Here is a 13953-nt window from a genome sequence, read left to right as displayed (position 1 = left end):
CATGTTTGCTACTCGAACAGTAAAATGTGAACTTCGCATATTTGTTCTAGCTGTGTTTCCCATCTTTTTCTTTACTACTAACTAGTAGAGAACTGTTCAGTAAAACATAAGATCTACTATCTTACGCACTGCCTGAAGTAACTTATCTAATTCGTCTCCTCTCAATTCTTAGTTTCCTGGATTCATCTAATCGCAGTAAGACAGTCAATCATCATTATCATCATGATGATACAATCCTTCATACTTAGTCGTTCCTGAGTAACTCAAATTTCTTGTCTTCTATTAAAACCAATGGGATAAATTGAGAACCATAATCCAACATTAGCCGCACTTTTAATTACACACTTTAAGCTTAATAGTTGCGTTAGCCATATGTTCCTTCAACTTATTCCTATGAACGGAAATACCCAAGTCTTCATTCGTCAACCTTTTTTTCTGATGTTTTACAATCATCTCGTAAAGAACGTAGATCATGCGATCAATCATCCATTCGACTCAATTTGACATCAGAAAATTTCTCTCGTAATATTTTAACTTAGATTATTCATGAACACATCAAACTAAACAAGTTTTGGCAACCAATCTGTGATACTCTCCTCCTAGTAACTTTGCTCTTTGAATGCTTCTCCAAACACCACTCCCTGTCGTCTATCATTCAATCAATTTTCCAAATATATCATTAGATAATTATCAATTCCTATTTGGTGCATTTTATTTCAATAGCCTCTTACGTGTAACACTACTTAAGGGTTTGCTGTAATCAAAACAATCGTATCAGGATTCTAAGTTGATATATTTCCCTCGCAACTTTTTTTTTCTATCCATTAATGTTTATGTAACATTAAGGAGACTCACGATCTCTATTTTTCCTTTTATGCGATGAATAACTCTAACGAATTGGAATAATAGGAAACTTCGAATAAGAAGCAATTATTCTCAATCAGCATTTCATTTAAGATAATCAAAAATTGATTTATTAACCCCGACATACATCATTTTGCTACCAAGGAGGAAACAAGATCCGTACCTCCAAACTGTATCAGAAATCTAAGCGATATAAGATATCAAATATTTCCTCCACTTGTATTATTTGAATCGATAACTTTTTCCCTTTAAAACGCATTTCATCTTCTGAATGAACACTTGCAAAATATTTGTTGAATTCTTGTGCAGCCGCAGCTGGATCATTCCACTGAAATAATTTAATTCCCTATTCTCGTTGTGTCGATAATTTGTAAATCTTGCGTCAAAGCAAAGACGGGCCAGTATTTTAATGTCACGAGAACGCGAATGAGAGGCCAAAGTAGCAAGTTCCACGTGGGTCGATAACTTAAACTCTCGCATTAGTCTTATCTGGTTCTAATGCATGTCCGTTCAGAGAGAAAAGCATTCGTCACTTGCACTGCAACACTGATTAAGGGAAGCTCACGAGATATTTTTGCAAACTTTCACCTTTTCTACGTGATCGGAATGACCGCTATTTCTTATAAACGCTAAGTAGCTTTTTAATGAAAATAAAAAAGTTTCTCCTTGAAGCCATTCTGCGTCACTTACAGCTGCTCAGTTCCTTGAGTTATCATTATTATATGCGACTTGGTTCGTGGAAGTAACATTAATTAGTTTCCTTGAATAATATTTTGATGGCGACCTTCCACACAAAGGAAGACCAAAGTGTACGTTACTTGGATTCGATACTCATGTTTTTTTCACAATTGTCTAACTCGGGCATCACACATGAGGTGTCGACTTAAACTTTATGAAAAACCTATCTTTATCTTATAATAAATGAATTTAAATCAGACCTTTACACAACACTTCTCTATGACGTTACTAATCAACATCGGTTAAGCTGAGTAGAAATAGTGATAAATAATTAAAGTAAGAACACAAAAATACTTCACTTGAAAATTAATGACAATCACCTAATCATGATTTTAAAACCATTTTCTAGGTGGCGCTGTTGTACAGTTGCACGATTAGTTTTATAAAAATGGGGAAAATAAATATGTATTATAATTTTAGCACTAGTAATATTTGAACACTGAAGGTTTAAATTTGAAATCATATCATGAACAAACCTTCAACATGTGTTGCCTCGGTATTTCCACTAATATATTTTGGTATGCTTGCTGACTTCTAGGCTGAACGAATAGCTGATCAGTTGTGAATTAGCTCATCTATTAATAGAAAGCACTAAGCAAAGCTACAGTTCTCTGGAGAAGAGGAATTCATATTTCTAAGTAGTGCAATACCATTCCAAGGATATTTAATTTCCTATTTACAATTGCCTTCGAAATGTTTGCATCGATATTTAGGTACAAACTAAGGAAGTTTGTACCTGTTTTGCACACAATGTTTCTTGAAGTGATTCCTCACATTGTATGGAGCTTACTAAATTCACATTGCAGGTGGTGTAATAAGATATTCATCTTTCTCTATTTCAATAGAGTAATTTAAAATACGGAATTTAATAGGTAATTGAACAGAAATGGCTGCCATTCCGTTATAGGATTATCAAAGAACATGTTGACGGATTATGTCAAAAGATCTTCGTGATGGCCTTTCTCATCTTTTTTCCTTCTAAAATACCAAATAACTAGATTGGGTGCAACTTATTTTCTAATCAACTGTTGCTTTAAGTATCTTAAGAGCTGTCCAGTTCAGATAATTCTTTCTCTCCTTACTAACCTCATTCCTTGCATGATATGTAAAGGAAATCCGTATGGCTCGTGCCAAACATTATGAAGAACCACAATCTCCGACAACGCAGCCCTGAAGTGATTCCGTCGGTACAGTGCTAGACTGTAAACGGACCAAACCTGCTGCGAACTATTCATTAACTGGTGGATATTATTCCACCTTCCATGCGCGTGGAGCGTGCCCACCTGGAATAAGGAGGAGAGAATCTGAGTGCGGTATGAAAAACGACTGTAAAGTTCTCACGGTGCTTAAGAGACTGATGTTACTCTTCAGATGTAGGTGATGTCCAATATTTTAGACATCCAGATAAGTCTTCATAAAGAAGTAAGAAAAGAGCACAAAAAAAAAGTTAATGCAAAAGAAGTTATGTTGCAACCAATACGAGCACAGATGTCAACTTCGGAATCACCCGACAAGAAGGAAATTGGTTTCTAGTCAAATTCGTTCAGTTTCTCAAGGTAAGCAGGCCAACTCATTACATAACAAGTGTTTTCGGACTCGCTAAATGAATTCTATTTGACATCTTCGAACTAAAAACTATGTAACAGTTAACAAGGGAAATAAGAATATTTAATTATTGAGTAGATAAAAAAATAAATGCATGTTAGCAAGATGAAACAAAAGACGACTTCCTGTGAATATCATCGGGATTCATTCGATATCCTTGGGCAGATGTAATTTTGGAGGTATAGGCTTCACTCTCTGGTTCTTTTCCAAGAGTGATCAGGATTCAATCCCGATCAAACATAGGCTGCAACCCTATGTTTACAAAACGATATGCAGCATTTTGTGAGCAACGCGAACCAAGATCAAAATTCAAATCCATAGGAGATTACTAACAGAATCTCGATTCCATTGAAAAAAGATCTAGTTCCAAAACACTCAAGGCTATTACGGGGTGTTCGGGATAAATTTGACAGTTTCGTAAGGAAAAAGAAAATCTTCTTTGTATCTATTAAATTTAATGAATTGACAAAAAAACATTACAGGCAGAGTTAATTACAATGCTATCAACAAGATTTACTCAAAATAACCACCATTAGCATCGATCACAGCTTCAATTCTGCTTAGGAACCTCGAACAAGCTGATGCTACACTCTCCCTGGGAAGGGCCGCAAAAACTGTTTTAATTTTATCCATTAACTGGGCTTTTGTATTACTGGAAGTGCGATTGGTGTCTTTTTCAACTGCGCCCCATACAAAATAATCCATGGGGTTAAGGTCTGGGGAGTTTGGAGGCCAAACATTTGGACTGGTGAAGTCGTAGAAATTTTCAGACAACCATTTTTGACTTTTCCCAGAGGTGTGGCAAGGGGCCGAATCCTGCTGCCATACATACGGCCTACCATTGGCTACCCTTGTTATCCAGGGCTTGACTACAGTTAGCAACTCCACGAACAAAGCCCGAATTCCAATGCCAGGGTTCTTCAACACCTGTTCCTGCAGATTTGCGAGGAATTCTGCTGTACGAACGCAATCAGATCGTCTGCTAGGGATCTTTCTTCTTGCTACATCCTCGTAGTCACCATTGCAAGTCTCTAGTTCATGCCTGATTGTTTTTACTGTATTCAGGGAGCATTGGGCAGCAGTCGTAATATCCTTATTTTGATGGCGGGCACGAATCATCATGATACAAGTTATTCTCTTCCATGATTCAGGTGGGTTCCAGCTATCCATCCTTTCTGACATCTTGTATATGAATGAAGAAGGGTCCAAACTTTTAAATGAAGAGAAGTGTGTGTTAATACATGTAACTTACGGAAAAATATAATTAATTATAAATATGTCAAATTTATCCCGAACACCCTGTATATAAACTCCTATTGGAGAAGGTCGCGTGGATCATTTTGCTGTTTGGTACATCACTTGATCGCTGCATAACACCACTTTGGTTGGTATGTAATTGTTTTGTAATTATTTCAAGATGCAATTACTTTGTAGTATTGATGCATCGATCGCGTGCTGCGTCAACCATGATCCCAGGAACTATTAAGAATAATGTCTAAAAATAGGTCAGATAAAGTCAGATTAACCTTTTTTTTTAAGGCAGTTTTCGTTAGGGTTTGTGCGCAATTTAAAATAAGCACTGCACCAACATTAGTCAATCTGCTTTGTCTCGAAGCATTTAATCTCATATTTTAAGAAGGTTTATTCTTAAATGAGATTAAATGTTTATGAGATAAGAATGTCTATTCGTAATATGAATATTACGAGTGTTTAATGACACTCAAAGATTTAACCTTCTTAAAGATAACCAAACATGTACAGAATATGAACTCAATAAGGAGAAGAGGAAGTAATGATCAGAGTACATGGAGACCTTTTCATGTACATTATCTTAAAATGCAATTTATACAATAAATATAAAGCTCTCCTTTGTTACAAAGTATTATTATTATACTGGCAATTCCATGGAGTCAAATAACTCATCGTGGAGACCAACACTAACCATTTTTCACTAAATGCTCATCATAAATCACCTTAAACTGTCAGTACATTCCCGACTATCTCTGAATGTACTGACAGTTCATTCTAACTATCTCATTCACCACTCCCTAAGTAAAAATATCTAGTCCGAACATGCCAAATTACCACAGTTTAACACAACTAAAAAAAATTATTTTTTCAATCTTATAGAACCCCTTTAGTAACTTAGCAATTTCTATAATATCCCCTCTCAGCTCGACTTTCAAATCTAAACGCCTTCGATCTATCCTGATAAGAACTCCAGCATTTTCATCAGTTTGGCCACTAGTCTCAAGACCTCTCCACTCCTTCCTGTTCTCCAAGGAGCTCGGAACCCAGTTCAGTCAAGAGACAGGCTTAAATAGGGATAAATAAACTTCATACCTTTACTTGTTAATGTGGAAATACACAGCATGTAATATTTTCATCACGAGATATATAACGCCAACATTTTGTAAGATTAAATTGACAACCATTAGATATTCACCCATACTGACTATTTAATTAAATCATGCATAACTGCAGAGGACATTGATTAATAAAGGCAGTCCCGCCTGTAGTTTTGCATCATCAGCAAACTGACGATACCCCTTTAATCATGCTCTACATCGTTAATGCACAAAATGAACAGTCAATACCATAATGGAGAACCCAGAGGTACTTCACCATTTACCCCATCCTCTCCTAGACTTCATTTCACCACACACACACACACACACAACTCTCTAGTCTGTTAGTCAGCCATCGTCCTATCCATGCCACTGCCTCATATCCATTCCCATTTGATCCAATTTATGTAATAGTTTACAGTATTCTGTCAAATGTCTTTACAAAGTCAAGCAGTACAATAGAAATGATCTCTTTAATCTAATTCCGTTGTCACTATTATAAAATGGGAGCAAATTATTAAGGCAAGACCTACCTTTTACAAAGCGGTACTGTCCACCATGGAGTATCTTCTTTCTTTCAACCCTTCCTGAATGCTACCTTTAAACACCTGATACACTGTAAAGGAAAATCAATACCTGAAATCGTATATTGTCAATCTGAAATGTCAAATTTTAAAGAGTTTTGACATTATCTATTAATTTTTAGACTAAAATAAATTTCTCACAGAACTGAGAAATTTCTCTCGGTGTTTGGGGGGGGACTTCATTGTGAAATATATTTGAATGTTCATTTATAATAAATATAGTTAGAGGGGGAAAACTGCTTAAAATGTGACATACTTTGAATCTTCACTTGCTGCATTAGATATTCTAATAAAACTCTGCGTGGAATATTTTACCAAAATACAATCTCTAAACTCATCTTTGGAAATTTGTTTCCAAATTTATTTCAGGCAGTAACCCGTTTTAGAGCTATCCGTTTTCCGTTGTTGGGAGTCTATACGTTTCGTTTAAGACACTGTAATTACGGATAAGTCGTCAGCTTGCATATTATTTTACGTAACACTCTTTTTGCTGTAATGAGAAGTATTCTGGTTTCCAGATTTCCAGATTTCCAGAGATTGTATTCTGGTTTCCAGATTTTGTAGTTACATTCATTAGTCTACTAAAAATTGCTTCTTGAGAAGTTGTAGAATGTACTTAATCGAGTTAATCACTAACATATTTTATTTCCATTTTATACCAATATTTATTATTTTTTAGGAACTGTGTTCTCTTAAATAACAATCTAATGCATGATAAGGCTTACAGTAGTAAACTTTTTATTCGAATTGTGGTGAAAACTAATCTCTGCCTGAGGTTCACTATATTAACGGATGCAAAGTGCGCATAAACTGGAATAGATCGTGCAGGAGATTTCACTCTACCAGTTCGTAGTTTACAACAAGTAGAAAAACGCAGAAAACACAAGATACAACATGAATCAGAGATTACTCAAAAGGAAGCAGCCTAGCGATGAAGAAACGCCTGAAAGTTATCTGAAGAACGCAACTGATTAAGTGGAAATTACTAAGAAAGCTGAAAAAAGGTGCAAGTGAATTATGACATTTTTTGCTCAGAAGAAAAAAAAGTCGGGAGGAAAGATTAAGCGCAGCAGAAGAAGAAAAAGTATTGCAGTCAGCTAATGTGTCCATAAAAACCTATCGAATATAAATTAATCTTTCTTCACCAAAACCAGTCCGCCTAACTGCATCTCTTAAAGATTGCTCGGGCATATTTCTACTTGAATTCACGATCGCTGTCGTCAATATTGAACACTAAAATAGCTAAATGGAAACAAAAGTCATACATGATCTTAAGAAACTGGGTGAAAGAAAATAGCTGCGAATTGGGAATACACAAGATTAGATTCTATTTATAAGCTCGCAAAATATTAATAAATTCCTTTTTTCTTATGTTAGACTGAATGCATGAATCATAATACTTTCTGGTTATAAGTAGCAATCCAGTTTTAATTTATTAATGTGTGAATTTACTTATCCATCCAAGCTGGTCTATTTTTGAAGGTTGTGTGCGCCTGAGCTTTACTGTTTTCATCATTCATTCGAAACGAAGGCATCCTCAGTAGAATATTTTTGCAATTCACATGCAAATAAAGGAAATCAATTGTGCCAATATCTGCTATTCCAAAGCTCGACTACAGCAGTTGTTTCGTTGTATTATAAATCAAAAATACTTTTTCAGAATGCTTGTGTATATATGAGGTACATAGTGCAAGCTTACTAGTCGCAAACGGGGATTCGATTAAAGCAGATTTCGTTGAAGGTGAAAGTTTTCAGAAACCATGGAAGTTTTTCAGAGAGGTTTCTTTGTTCGACGAATCAACCCACAAATCCACTCTCCATTCGTTCATTTCTCTACCTTTATATCCATCTGCATATACCGATCTTGAATGAGCGTCAAAAACTTTTTGAAATTCAGTCAATACAATTGTGTGTGTGATTAGAAATCTTAGATGATTTCTCTAACACTATGCTAATCATAAATACGAACCCCACTTGCATTTTTACTCAACCCGTATGACATTTCGAGTCTAGTGGATTTCGTTGTATTAACCTTCTTGTTTGAGTTATACCAGATTTTATGGCTTAAGCAAGTGAGGTTAATCATCCCAGAACTATTTAATGAAGATATTCACCAAACTCTTTCTGTTATGAAGATAAATAACAAGTGTGCATAATTATGTAAGTAACTGATGAGATTATGTTCTGCTTAATCTGTTTTGAAGTCTTTATAGACCTGCCAATTGTGGATTAAAACTGCTTACTAATTAAGAAAGTCAACATGAAGTAAAAAAGAAAAGAAAAGAAAAATGTAGATTAAGTCGTTTTAGGCGCTGACAGATGTTCATGGCGTGCGTGCGGTTGTTTAGCACCATATAGTTGTCATGAATTTATGAAACACGCCCCAAGCTATACCGTACTCACATTGACGTTTAAAGTAAGAGGGCTTGCTCATGATATTCATTTAACGTGGTAGCGGAAACACGACCAGACTATTTGCGCTTGAATTAACCTGCAGTCTTATTATTAGCAATATTATTCGAATATTATATTCGAATCATTATTTCATAATCAATATATTTAGCCGGTCTGGTTGGCCGAGTGATTAGGGTATCCGCTCTCCAGCCAAAGGCTGCGGGTTCGGATCCCGCCGTGGGCATGAACGTTTGTGATTGTCTGTGAGAATACTAGTAGTGGTGGTCGGCAGTAGATGACGTTGATGTAAATGATGAAAGTATTTGCGAGTGGCTCGGTGGAGTGGTGGAGATGGAAAGTAGATGCCCTCCCTCGATGAGTGCTTGGACTCCCTTGAGGTGTTATGTAATAGTAATAATATATTCGTTAATTCGCATTCCGAATGTGCTTCAAATAATAATTTGAAACAATTATTTGTTACAAATCAGTTACATTTTTCTGAAACTAAATACTATTTCATACGAACACGATGCAGGATACGTCGAAGCTGAAGGACCCCTTTACCAACATACGATCCCCATTCGATCCATTTTCTACACTTCAAGGGTTTAATATTTGATTTGAGAATATATTCTTCCAATCCACCAGCATAATGCAAATAGTTGGTTTAAAGTCAAGAAGAAACGATGAGAATTTCAATATTTTTTATTCCTCATTAACACCATAATCACGTGGTAATATTTGATTTACTCATTTCTTGTTTTTCGTCCGCCTTGTTAGCAGAGTTGGACTCTGCTAACAAGGCGGACGATTCACGATTCAAATAAAAGACGATTCACGTTTTCCGCACTAGAGTGAATTCGAAAACCGAGGAAAATGAAGATTCTTGCAAAAAACTTTCTCTAAAGGAGTTTTGTGTAGATCTTTGAGTTTATAAGATTTGTCTTTAGGGAAAAAATGAATTATTCCTTTTAAGCATACATCACTTTATTAAAACCAACAAAGAAATTTAATTTCACCACGTATTATATGCACCAAAGTCACAGAAATCTTGGAAGAATATAAAAAACAGTAAACGGGGAAAAACTGTATTACGATCATGCGATTTTAATAGATCTTCTTTGAAGTTTTTTTTTTTTTGATGTTATGTAGGATGAAAATTTCAAAACATATCTCAGGAAAAATTCATCAGTTCTTTTTCAGACCAGAGAACTGGAACGCAAGGAGATAGGTGAGATATACTCGTAGTGTGGAGTGTGCTGCTATGGGCCCTCCGGTTTGGAGCATGATTTGGAACACTAATAGTTTGGAACATGATTTGGAACACTAATAGTTTGGAACATGATTTGGAACACTAATAGTTTGGAACATGATTTCTTAGTGTAAAGTTTGTATTTAGTTCTTATTGTATTTATACTGAATTTGTGGTGCCTATTTGCGCTGATGTTGTTCTGTTGAAAAGAGGTTCAGTATGAAAATACCAGCTCACAGTCATACTGTTAGTACAGTGGCGACATGAGTGGCGGAAATGGGAGTGAAAAGGCTAACCAGCGCAGATTCCAAAAGTAAACATTACAGAACATCTTTGGGACAAAGAATTATCAGTTAAATTCGATAACATCCAATCCACCTGCATAAATCGACTTCTATCTGGTGGAGGAAGGAGCCAAAATACCATTGCCACGTTAAACAAATGCCATTCCGAAATTTGTAAAAATAAAAGATATTGAAATACTCACGTACGATTAAGCATTTTACAACTTAATGTATGAAAATGTAGTTACAGAGTTGTTTTCGATCTGCAATTCTTGAGAGGCTTAATATGCCGCACGTAGTTGTATGACGATGTTTCTGCAGGGCATTTCAGTAATTAAAAATAATTAGCGGTTACCTACTAGGAAATAACAGTAAGATAGAAAAAAAATCACTTCCTTACAGAGGTACGAAACAAAAATTAATTATTTACACATGTATAAGTTTAATTACTGGGAATAGTTAACAATACTCGTTAATTATTCCCAGTTGAAACACATGATTTTTGTTTATGTAATTCTGTGCGAAATGATTTATCGATAGACTTGTTTCTATTGGGTCTCTCAACTAGATTAAGATTTAGCACAGCAAAGAATATTTTATTCGATCTGCTGGAGATAGCTGATAGATTTTCTAATTATAAATTTTAATCTAATACGACACTAGGAAATTATTTAAATAGCTGCACTTATTATTGGTACAGTTTTTTGAGTCCACATGACTTTTTGTGATGTGCGCATACTCTAATCTGGTTATAACCGCTTTGTAGTAATTTGAGCCTCACAAAATATGAGACTTTTAATCCGGGGTGGGTGGGGGGGAGGAGGATTCCTACATTGAATGTCAATGATTTCTTTAACATTCCATGTACAAACATTCGGATAGAAATGGGGAGTACAATACGAACCTAAGATTGTGGGCGGAGGGTTGGCAATGCTTTAATTTACTATACTGGCTTCTATTGTATATGAAAGCGCAACAAAAGTGTACTTACCTGCAATCAGTGAACTCTTACTCAGGTAAATCAAGACAAACGAGTCGCAGGCATCGTATTAATATTGAGCTCCTTTAAATATTCAATTTCGCTGAACGTTTAACAACAGGGATACCGTCAGCTTCCGTCGACCTTAGGGCATGGGATTGCTTGCACATGTAAATATTCCATAATAAGAGTTGAATAATATGCCCAGTGATATCAGGGAGATTAACAAGGGGGCCATTCGCTACTTGCCAGGTGAAAAATCTGATCACTCAAAAATCAGGGCACAAGAGAACTGTGGTACTTTCCGTCAAAGAATTTTTAACCGTTACTAGACACTATAGATACATTTCCAGAAAAGATCGAAATATTCTTTTTTGATTATAGTGCTACGCACATCTCATCATAAAGTTAACATATGCCGTCGAAGCACAAGTGTCCGTCGTAACCACTGTAAGCGATCACCGCTTATCAACCTAGAAGTCTGAAGTGGCTTGAAAAGTTTCCCATTTTCCATATTGTTATAAATCCTCTTTAAGAATTATATAAATACGTACGACGTAGCATATGAATGATATTAAATGGAGAATGTGATGCTGAATGGTAATCCTAGGTTTAACAGCAATCACAACACTGTCATACACCATTCTGAAGCACAAATAATTTAGTTGAAGATCTAAGAAATCTGCTTGTCGATTTTCAAAGATACAATGGGAGAAAAGTATCCATGATATCTATGATGGAAGAACGAGCACTCTCCCCTAATAAGCATTCACAGAAGGAGCCAAACGTTCACACATAGCAAACGAGTAGAAATGTTTATAATAAACTGGATGAACTAATGTTATCTCGGACATTTTGCTAGTTCATCTTACAAAACGGAAAAGTTTCTTCATTGCCATACTAGAAAAAAAACTGAACATCATTTTCTTCGTTTCCTATATAAGAGAGAGAGAGAGACTGATTTCTTGAATATTTCGTTTCGTTGTGTCAAGTGGCTCAAATTTAATTAAATTGCCGCTGCAATGGAGTTAGATTTGAGCCACTTAAGGCTCAAATTCAAGTTCAACCTTTTTAAACGATAGCCACCTAATTTATTAACACTCTTTCTTTTCCATTGTTTCACACCGTCAGTGGAGCTGTGCCTACGATTTCAGACACTCCGTTTAGGTGGAAGGGTGAGTGGGAGGTAGAAATATTTATTCTGTAAATTTAGATAGTGAAATCGAATGCCACGACTGTCATAAAGATCCTCTTTCCTTCAGACTTCGCAGCAAAATTTAGCGAAGTCTTTGAGTACTGTATAATAACCAGTGGCAAAATTATTTAGAAAAGGACGTTGGGAAACAAATTAAAGAATACAGAACGCGTTTTTAGTGAGCTCATCACAGCGTTTTATCGCCATATAACAAAAGTCACCGTACTTGCAAAGTCTTCTGATAATGTGTTTTCTTAGAGCTTGTTCAATCTTCATTATCTTGCGATAGACTCTTTCCACTCAGAAATCTTGTACTTCTGCTTAGCTCGATTTCCTGAGACTGCACATCGCGACGTGTCCTGATAGGCGGGCAGCCAATGGACTCCTACCTTGACGATAAGCACAGCTGACAAGAAAGAATTAGGAGACATTCGATGTCAACTTGCGTTACTTCTTGGGACGTTAGTAAAACTCATCAGAGTAAATAAAAGTACAGTATTATGCACGGAGAACGCCGAGAAGTGAAACATAAATGACAATAGATGTCGCTTAAAGAATGCATCGAGCCGTGAGAAAGAAAACTGTTTATTCCCTTGTTCCTCTATTGGATAAAACACAAAACGTCAGCTTTTCCCAGATATAACAATGATATCAAACTGAGATTACCAACTGGCAGGAAGAAATTTCGAAAGCTTTCTGTTGCGCTACCTTTAAATAAGTTCTACAAAGAACAGTAGCTGAATATCTGATGCGTTCAATAGTCTTCTGGCACTTCTTGTCTGTTTTTTTTTTAAATCTGTGTTTTACACAGTTTATATTGAAAGAATAGAAAAGGATTTGCTCCTGTTAATAAGGCAGTTCGGTTGAAAACCTAGAGAAATCCCAACTCGGAGATTCAGCACATAAGCAGAATGATGTAAGCTGCAACATTACTAAAGAGAAATTTATTCAGAAAATAAAAGAAAAGGAAATCTGTGCAGAATAAGTTGGGCGCAATTTTGCAAAGAAGCCCATTTCGGGTTTCACCTCATCTCCTAACGATGGGCCTAAACCTTTGACAATTTATGTACCAGGTGAACCATCTTCCGAACAGTTTGTCACAATTCCTTAATTTTAAGAATTTATTGTTGATGATCTAGCCGATTTTTCCCCCTTTAATGAATCTTCCAACTTTAAAAAATAAATCTAACTTTTGCCCCTTGTATTTCCAGTTCAACTGTTCACTGATAAATGCACAGAAGCAGTGTGCACTCATGTTTCATTACTTATTACAGTAATTTTATTTTGTAATTTGTATATTATATTACTTCACTATAAAAAATTCTGAAAGTAGTTTAAAATGTAACAAATATAGATCTATACGTTTTAGAATACACGTATATATACAGGCAAGAATCAAATCATCCTCTTATGCATGCGAATAGTCATAATTTAGTTCTATATTCTCTAATTTATGAACAGTATGTCATGCATATCATGCTGTATTCTATCAAAAGCCTTAGCAAAATCCAAAAGTATCATGATGTATCCATTCTCCTGGTCTCACTCACATTACAGAATGTGAGCAAGTTACTAAAACATGACCTTCCTAAACCAAGGGACTATGCTTGAAGAATTGATGAGGCTTGGGATCTGGAATTTTAGTAGACAGGAAGTTGACGATCAAGGGTCATATAGCAAAAATTGTAAATAAAACTTAGAGAATAATGC

At 35.7% G+C, this 13953-nt stretch overlaps 1 long non-coding RNA gene across 1 annotated transcript in view; it reads right to left on the bottom strand.

The window, feature by feature from the left end:
• The window catches only part of LOC150104526 (uncharacterized), a 347326-nt gene that overhangs the window by 257141 nt on the left and 76232 nt on the right, over nucleotides 1-13953 (bottom strand). Inside the window, exon 2 of the long non-coding RNA XR_016548569.1 lies at nucleotides 6089-6171. This is a non-coding gene — a long non-coding RNA (uncharacterized LOC150104526). The remainder of the gene's footprint in view (nucleotides 1-6088; nucleotides 6172-13953) is intronic.

This window comes from Typopeltis vanoorti, chromosome 7, assembly GCF_054136105.1.
Source record: "Typopeltis vanoorti isolate ZY-2024b chromosome 7, IOZ_Tvanoo_1.0, whole genome shotgun sequence".
NCBI lineage: Eukaryota > Metazoa > Arthropoda > Arachnida > Uropygi > Thelyphonidae > Typopeltis > Typopeltis vanoorti.
This window is presented reverse-complemented; position numbering and strand designations above follow the sequence as displayed.